This window comes from Euprymna scolopes, chromosome 42, assembly GCF_053919585.1.
Source record: "Euprymna scolopes isolate OS-2025 chromosome 42, ASM5391958v1, whole genome shotgun sequence".
Taxonomy (NCBI): Eukaryota; Metazoa; Mollusca; class Cephalopoda; order Sepiida; family Sepiolidae; genus Euprymna; species Euprymna scolopes.
This window is the reverse complement of record NC_136523.1, coordinates 26,163,863-26,173,862: the sequence shown is the minus strand read 5'-3', so window position 1 is coordinate 26,173,862 and position 10,000 is coordinate 26,163,863. Positions and strand designations below refer to the sequence as shown.

The 10,000-nt window shown below is 32.7% G+C and overlaps 1 pseudogene; it reads left to right on the top strand.

Moving 5' to 3' along the window:
- The first annotated feature begins 2,669 nt into the window (after positions 1-2,669).
- Positions 2,670-2,786, top strand: LOC145267393 (5S ribosomal RNA; annotated as a pseudogene).
- The last annotated feature ends 7,214 nt before the right edge of the window (positions 2,787-10,000 follow it).

The following is a 10,000-nucleotide window of genomic DNA, read 5'->3' as shown; positions in this document are numbered from 1 at the left end:
GAAATTTTTCTTTTTCCTTTTCTTCAAACAATGTTCTATTGTCAAGAGTGTTTACATTTATAAAGTCTGAAAAAATGCTGTTTTTTTTTAAATTTTCAAACGATATAATGTTTGAAATTGTCGACCGGGCATGGAAACAATTGTAACGTAAAATGAAATACACTTTTTGTTGCTATCAATACCTTTTTTGAAGTCTTGATTTTGCTTACGCAGTATATTAATGCTCAATTATGAAATACAATTTTGTAGCTTACTTTTTAAGTCATCTCTTTTTGGCTTAAAACTTATTAGTATATGAAAATTTACTGGATTACACGAACGCAGTATATTACGTACAAGTCTGTCTGCCTGTCTGTCTGTCTGTCTGTCTGTCTGTCTCTCTCTCTCTCTCTCTCTCTCTCTCTCTCTATATATATATATATATATATATATATATATATATATATATATATATATATATTAGTCCTCGCACGAAGAGCAGGACACAAAATGTGTTAAATAATAATAATAATAATAATAATAATAATAGAATAACAATAACAAAGACTTTCGCTGGCGAGGACTACTATTGACCGTAACCAGTTATACAATCCTTTTGAAATTTTCATCTCTATTTTTCTCGTTATGTACTGAATATTTGTTTATGAAACCTATATGAAATATGTTCCTTATCAAATTTTAAAGATGTTTCTATTCTGAAAGAAGTTTTAAAAAATTAATCTAAAAAGTTATTTTAAAGTTTTTGTCAAAGAAAATTCAAATTTTCTCATAATTCAGACCTGTATTACAAAGAGGGGGTTGCAAGAAATAAGTTTTGATGTAAGGAGAAATACAAACTAGAAGCAGAGAGAATATTCAGACCTGTAATAATACGAAGAGGAGGTTGCAAAAATGAGTTGTGGTGTGAGGAGAAATACAAACTGAAAGAGAGAAAATATTCAGACCTGTAATAATTCGAAGAGGGGGTTGCAAAAAACGAGTTGTGGTGTGAGAAGAAATACAAACTGAAATAGAAAGAAGGAGAGTTTTAAAATATGATCTTAAAAAGATAAGATATAAGTTAGAAAAGCATTTCATCCAAGTCATGAAAATTGTTAAACAAAATGTTTTACTATAGGCTTTAAAAATAAAGGTACAAGATTTATTTTGAAATTTATTTATCTTCAAAATGCACTTTTATAAATTTTACAAAGTAAGATATAAAAATTTAATTTAAATTGAATAAAAAAATGACCTTGGATTTATTTTATGTAATGTATATTTTGGTGCACTTTAAAAACATTATCTTTCATCTAGCAATTAATGATATAGATATAACATTTTCAATTATTATTTTGGATGAAATGCTCTTCTAACTTACTAGCAAAAGTAACCGTCGTTGACTGGGTTCAAAAATAGCCTTCAGAAAATGGACTCTGATTTATGAAAGTTCATACTTTCATAAATCAGATTCCATTTTCTGAAGGCTATTATAAAAAGAAAGGTTTATGAAGAGATAGCTTCGAATTTGGGGGTATCAAAACCAAAGCAAAATATGATGAATGTAAAAATAAAATAGATAAACCCCATAATTTATTATACCATACCAGTTCACGCTGAAACACTCATCATAATATTCTTGTTAAACTTTGTGACATATTTCCATTCTATGGAGTTTAGGCGCGAACGAACACCCCGTAATTTTTACTATATATATATATATATATATATAGAGAGAGAGAGAGAGAGAGAGAGAGAGAGAGGGAGAGAGAGAGAGGGGAGAGAGAGAAAGAGAAAGGGAGAGAGAGAAAGAAAGAGTTAGAGAGAGAGATAGAAAGAGAGGAAGCGTAGGTAGTTAGATGCAAAAGCAAATGAAAGAGATAGTGAACAGGAAATATTTTAAAAACGTATTTTGAAATGTCTTTAGCAAAATTAATTTTTATACAATTCTATTTAATTATTATTTATTAAGAGCGCAAGCGTCCCCAAGACAATGCTGTGTTCAACGATTGAAAGACAGACCGAATTTATAAGCAATAAAAACCGATCCTAATAGAATTTCAATAAGAAATGAATATTGAACCCTGACTTATCATCCACTGGCTTTTATCTTCCTTTTCAATTTTCGGAATCAAAACCCCTATTCAAAACTGAATACCATGCATCCCATACGATGGAAATATGTACATGATAAAATCCCGGTTTATTTTCGTAATTGAATTTCTCTCGACACGAAGAATGAAACGGCATTCAATTGACAGAAACTATATTCTAAATTTAAAAAAAAAACTGTCTATGTATAAACAAAATTCAAGTGATAAAAAAAATAAATAAATAAAATCTAATATCGACGGATAAATACGTAAGCGGCCCCGAGTGAATAAGGATCAGCAATACGAAAAAAAATTGAGCTTACGCAGACAGGATGTGAAACACATTCTGCTAGAATCCATTTCACAAATGATTATTGACCTCTGACCTAAGAACGTCTTTTGCCTCCATGTAATCTTTTCAATTACTTAGAAAAAAGTTATATTCTTTTCGTCACGCGCACACATATACACACACACAAACGCATACACATATATGTGTTTGTGTGTGTCGGGGGAGGGGGGTAACGATGTTAACAAATGCTAGCAGGCCGCCGGCGTTGCCCAGTCGTAAGATACGCTTAAATATATTTTATATATATACACGGTATAATCGCGTTGACACACCGGTTCTCGTCAGATCACCGAAGTTAAGCAACGTTGAGCCTGGCTAGTACCAGATGGGTGACCATTTGAGAGTTCTAGGCGCTGTATGTGCTTTCTGCTTATCTCGGCATTGTTTCCAGTCGTCCTGAACCTCCACTGGTATTCAACAATGTCGATTCAAGAGAAGTGTGGTTGGAGATTGCGCAACTCTTGCCACAAAAATTTCCCGCGCAGGCACCCTTACAGTGGGTATTCATAGTCTGTCAAGACTGAAGGAAGCGTTTTTATATATGTATATGTATATATATATATATATATATATATATATATATATATATATAAGCTTTAAAACTACACAAAAAAATAGTTTTTATTATTCGTTAGAAAACTATTTAGTCAGTAAGTCATTCAATCACCTGCAATCACTGAATCAATTTGCTCTCTCGAATTCATTATAGTACCAGTAATAATTTATTTTTAAAGGGATCATTAGTTGTTTTTCATGAAACACTGTTTCGGAGATTCAAAAACAAAGCAGTATATTAAATCATGGCTCTCCAGCAGTATTGATCAAACACCACCCCCATTAATCTTAAGAAAAAAACATGTTAAAATATTAGATCTAGTTTCCTATTCTTTATTGCTTTATCTAACCTATTCATGTAATAAAAATAAATTTCTTACCTGTGAGATTCATCTGTTTCGAAATTCAAAATGGATATATTTTTTTAATTTACCAGTCTTGTATTTATAAGATTAGGATTAATCCATTTGACTACTTATCACCCCCACCATGATTAGTATTTTGTATATTTACATTCTTATTTAGTGAAAGTTAAATATATATAAAGGTTAAAAATATTTATGCATACAGGGTGACCCCCCAAAAAAACAAAAAACATGGAAAGTCTATCTAGAACATATGCTGTAGAACGAAGAAAAAAGGGCCAAAGACAGTAGTTATATATATATATATATATATATATATATATATATATATATATAACTACTTCATTTACTCACATAAAATTAATATACGAAAGTATAAATGTATACGTAAACTTTAAGTATTTACTCCAAAGTGCTCAATACGTAGGTAGACCTAGTTAGTTAGTTAGTTAGTTGGTTATAAAATATATATGGCGATTAAGCTACACTGAATATTCGGCGTTTCATCCACTCTAGGATTCTTCAGGCTTATGCGCGCCTTAGCCTGAAGAATCCTAGAGTGGATGAAACTCTTCAGGCTCATGCGCGAAGAATCCTAGAGTGGATGAAACGCGGAATATTCAGTATAGCTTAATCGCCATATATATTTTATAACTATATATATATATATATATATATATATATATAAGCCACTTTGTTTCTACGTGTATGAGTTGCTCCCCATGAACTTCTATTTTTTAGAAATTTTAATATAAATATAATTAATGCGACTATTAATGTTCTTAAATAAGTTTGTATCGAAATGCCTCCGATAAATATCGAAAATGCATAATCGAGGAAAATTCGAATAAAGAAAGAACCGTCGGATTTTGGCGACAATTTACACGTTTAGACAGCTTATTTTTTTTTACATGGAGTTCACCACTTATCAAGGCCCAATGGCCACTCAGGGATAAGTGTTATTGTATGTACAGTAATCAAAGGGATAGTGTAGCAATAGTATGGGAGAATTGTTAAGGTGTCATTACTTAGGGAGGCGGTTCATCAGGAATTTGTTAACGTTGGACTTGAAGACATCCAGATTGAAGTCGGGAGGGAAACACGCAAGCGGAACAGAGTTCCACAAGCGTGCAGTTCTAAGAAAGAAGCTTTGTTCATGGTACCCACGTTTTGATTTAGGCACAGATAGAGAGTGGGGAAAACTATTGACGGTGGTTTCAGCTAGTCGGGTGTTTTTTGAAAAAGATTGGCTAGGGGAGACCAGAAAATGGAGCTCAGACGAGCACCTGCCATGGAAATAACGATAGAACAATGACAGGCTCGCAACGTCTCTTCTGTGGGAAAGAGGTTGCAGGGTAGAGAAATGGGCATCCCCCACCAAGCCACGAAGTCTATTTTGTACTCTGTCAAGGCCGGATAGGCTGTTTTTAGCAGCCCCCGCCCAGATGTGGCAGCAGTACTCCATCTTTGGACGTACTTGGCTCTCATATAGATAGAGAATTGCATCATTAGCGAGATATCTTCTGGAGCGGTAGAAGGATCCCACCATTTTCCCAGCGACCTTGGCCACAGACTTGATGTATGTGTTCCATTTAAGATCAGGTGTAAAGGTCAAACCCAGGAGCTTATCAAAGCTAGGGGCTTCCCTTAGACGAGAGCTATCCATTTCAATTGATGCCAGATGGGGATCAGAGCGTTTATGATGTAGAGATAAGAGCTTGGTCTTAGATGCATTAAAGGTAACCAGCCACCTCTTTCCCCACTACCACGCGCTCAAGATCAAACATCCAAAGTGTATTTTAGAAGTTTTAGAAGGGCGCAACCTATAAAATCAACATTAGTTTTTTTTTATATGACAGGGGCGCGTTCAAAATCAATGTTTCCGTTTAGAGCACAGTCGAACCATAATACTTTGCTCTGCATTTTTTAAAAAAATCGAGTTGATTAAAAAATAGGCCATTTCACCGATTTCAATGACGGTAAAAGTTTGGCAGGGTGGAACATTTGTTGGTCTAAAATCAATCCCGGGTAACGTCGCGTCTCTCTGCTAGTATATACTAAATCTGGACGAATTTAAATATCATATTTAAGAATAGTTTACGACCTGGTAAAGCCGGGCGCCCTTTCCCCGCTAGTACGCTATAAAAATACGCAGCGGCGTTTAAAGAACTCGAACAGAAATTCGGTAAATTCCTTCAAAGCCTTCCCGAAAACTCTCAAAGGTCTTGACTCAATGTTCGTACTTTTCCATCGCTACCGTTGAGCCATTCTTGACCTACAAAATCAGGGAAATGGAATTTGGTTTGTCTCGACCTCATTTTGTGCTGCGAGCTTTCTTCTCGCTGCCGACTTTTACATTTCAAAGGAGACTTAAAGTCTTTTAAAGCCTTTTTGCAAGGTTTTACACATGAGCGGCTATGGAGAAAGAAGGATGCGGCACCGCTCACCACACTTGGAACTTAAAGACGCAAACACACACGGACCGTACACGTACAGAAAAGACCGCGTGTACATTCTTACAGAAATACGCAGACATATATACCAACTCTCAGACACACACATACACAGGCGGCCTAACACACACGCACATAAAACATCAAAATATAAACATTTTATAAGCACACTAACAAGAACAAAATACGGAATAATCTACACATGTAACATAACTTATTCATACTTCCATAGTACTTATATATATATATATATATATATATATATATATATATATATATATATATATATATATATAATCTTTGGAGTTTTTAACCTTTAAAACTATACAAAAAATATTTTTTATCATTCGTTAGAAAACCATCTAGTCATTAAGTTATTTAATCACCTGCAATCACTGCATTAACTCGCTCTCGAATTTACTATAGTACCAATAATTTATTTTTCAAGGGATCATAAGTTGTTTACCATTGAACACTGTTTCGGGGATTTAAAAACAAATAGTATATTAAATCATGGCTCCCCAGCAGTGTTGATCAAACACCACCACCCTTAATCCTAGGAAGAAGACATGTTACAAACATTTGATCCCATTTCCTATTCTTAATTGCAATTACTAACCTTTTCATACTATAAAAATTAATTTCTTACATGTGTGATTCATCAATTTCCATATTTAAAATGGATACATTTTTTAATTTATCAGTCTTGTATTTATAAGATTACGGATTAATCCATTTAACTACTTATCACCCCCACTATGATTAGTGTATTTACATTTTTATTTATTTAAAATTAGATATATAAATGTTAAAAATATTTTTACATATATACATTATTTTTATTATTATTATAATTTTATTATAAATACATTTTATACATTGCTAATATAGTTTTGGATTTCCTTTATTAATATAGTCTGGTTAATCTTAAACGTATCAAAAGCATCAGGATAACGAACAAATGCTTTATTTAACTGTTGTAATATTTTATTTTTATCCCCACCTTGTTTTATCTTCCTTATTACTAAGTTATATATATAAATATATATATATATATATATATATATATATATATATATATATATATAAATATATTATATATAGTAATTTATAAAATATATATGGCGATTAAGCTACACTGAATATTCCGCGTTTCATCCACTCTAGGATTCCTCAGGCTTATGCTCATAAGCCTGAGGAGTCCTAGAGTGGATGAAACGCGGAATATTCAGTGTAGCTTAATCGCCATATATATTTTATAACTTACTAACTAGCTCTACCTACGTATTGAGCACTTTTGAAGTAAATACTTAAAGTTCACGCATAAATGTATACTTTCGTATATTAATTTTATGTGAGTAAATTAAGTAGTCATATATATATATATATATATATATATATATATATATATATATATATATATATCCAGGTTTGAGGTGTTCAAAAGTCTGGACTAATGAAGGCAACGAGGTTGTTAGATAGTGCTCAATACAAAGAGCAAATTATTATTATTATTATTATTATTATTATTATTATTATTATTATTATTATTATTATTATTACTATTATTATTTTCTTTCTGGCGTTGAGAAGTTCTAGGTCGCCTGATGAAGTATCATTGACTCAAACAGAGGACTATTTGTAGCGATCATATATAATTGTTTACCCTCAAATAATAATTATATATGTATATATATATATATATATATATATATATATATATATATATATATTGAGTAAAGCAATTCATAATTTATAATTAAAAATCAGTTTTAAAAAGAAACCAGACAAAATCAACAGATTGTGCGATCGATTTGGAAACGACGTTTTCATTGAAATAGACAATATGTCTTTTACAATAATTGTATAAAGTAATTTCTTTAAACAAAGTCTCCTCATCAGCAAAAATATGGGCGGGGCTTAAAGACACCAAAATAAAACCAGCATTTTTAGAAGAAAGGCAGATATTCCTTTTTTGCCGCTCGCTTTTAAAGCTTGTCATTATTTCAGTCCATCTATTCTTTGGCATGTTGTTGAATCTTGTCTTTAAATGTTTTTCAAAATTATGAATCATTTTACTTAATATTAAAATAGCTCTAGGATAGCTGTACCTATTGAGCTTATTATACATCAAAAGTACAACGAGAACTGTTTTCTTTTAATAGTATTAATACATTTACAAATACATTAAAATAAATTCTGCTCTTTAGACTCTAAGTCTAATTCCCTCAATATATATATACACACACACACACACACACACATATATATATATATATATATATATATATGTGTGTGTGTGTGTGTGTGTGTGTGTGTGTGTGTGTGTGTGGAGGTCACCACTTATCAAGGCCCGGAGGCCACTCTATGATAAGGGTTATGGTGCGTACAGTAATCAATGAGATAGTATTGTAGTAATCATTAGTATTGGATATTTGATAGAGTGTCTTACTTAATAGGGCGGTTTGTCAGGAATTTGTTTATGTCGGACTTGAAGACATCCAAGTTGTAGTTAGGTGGGAAACAGGCAAACTGGCGTGCAGTTCTGAGAAAGAAGCTTTGCTCATGGAATCTACGTTTGTATTTAGGCACAGATGAAGAGTGGGGAAAATTATTTACAGTAGTTTCAGCCAGATAGGTGTTTCTCGTGAAAGATTGGCGATATATATTTAGAGAGAGAGAGAGAGAGAGAGAGAGAGAGAGAGAGAGAGAGAGAGAGAGCGAAAGAGATTATTTTGATACAATCCAAAATACAATGAGGATTTTCGTCCAAATTGGAAACATATTCAATTTTTCACCGTTATGGAATTCACGTTTTTTCAATCGACAAAATTTAAAACAAAAAATCATTCAAGTATTTCACTTTTATTTTCGTGCACCCATAACTACAATGAGGATGTCCATTATTTTCGTCAAAATTGGAAATATTTTCAAATTTTCACTGTTACTTAACTCGCGTTTTTTTTTTCGCGCCCGTTTCTTGCTAATGAGGATCATTCATATAGTTTCGTCAAAATTTAAAATATTTTCAAATACTCACCAGCTATGAGTAGCTTCACTGCCTTGTGGATGTTTTGGTGATGGTAAAGGCTAAGAGAGTAAACCCTGACAAAAGTCCCGATAAGCGAATGATGAAGCACTGCAAAACCTTTCTGGAAACATCGTTTTGCAAACATCTTTTTGACAACATCTTTTTGACAACAACTTTTTGCCAACATCTTTTTGACAACATCTTTCTGGCAATATCTTTTCGGCAACATCTTTCTGGTAACATCTTTTCGACAACATCTTCTTGGCAACATCTTTTTGACAACATCTTTTTGACAGCATCTTTTTGACAACACCTTTTTGACAACATCTTTTTAACAACACCTTTTCGAAAGCATCTTTTTGACAACACCTTTTTGACAACATCTTTTTGACAACATCTTTTTGACAACACCTTTTTGACAACACCTTTTTGGCAATACCTTTTTGGCAATACCTTCTTGGCAATATCGTTTTAGCAACACCTTTTTTTGGCAACACATTTCTGACAACACCTTTTTGGTAACACCTGCAACTGCGCTTACTCCGACCGTATCGGCTCGCCTTTTTGTTAAACTGGTAACTCGGCACACCTAGGCATGTGCCCAGGTCTTCATCCTAAGAGCCAATTCCAGGTTCAAACTGTATAGCCACAGCGGATGCTGTAGTAAACTTGAATGAATGCAGAAGGCCATTGTCTAATTAGACAGAAGGTTTCCATCACCGTTTGCTTATAAACAAGCGGTTAGAGCACTGTAAAAGTGGTTGACAAATGTTTGTTTAAATAGACAGTTGGCGAGATATTTTACGGGCGCCGCTCCCGTGAGTCGATCGGTAGAACTGCTGACTGTCAACACGATAGTTCTAGGTTCAATCCAATAACACCTTAACTTTAATCTTAATTCTCGTTAGTTTTATTTATTTTTTTGAGTTGAATCATATTGTCACGAATAAATTCACCTCATAAATTCACGTTCTTATTAAAGTGAAAAAAAAACGTCGGAAATTTAGACAATTCTGGACACAAATGTTGCATTTTTAATTTAAAAAAAATCCTGCTCACGTGATTACGTGTCTTTTTAAAAACATTTACATAACCTTTTTATTTTTATTTATATATCTGTTTAAGTTTTTTTGTCAGTGTACTAGAAAGAATTCAGTTGATTACAACCCTTT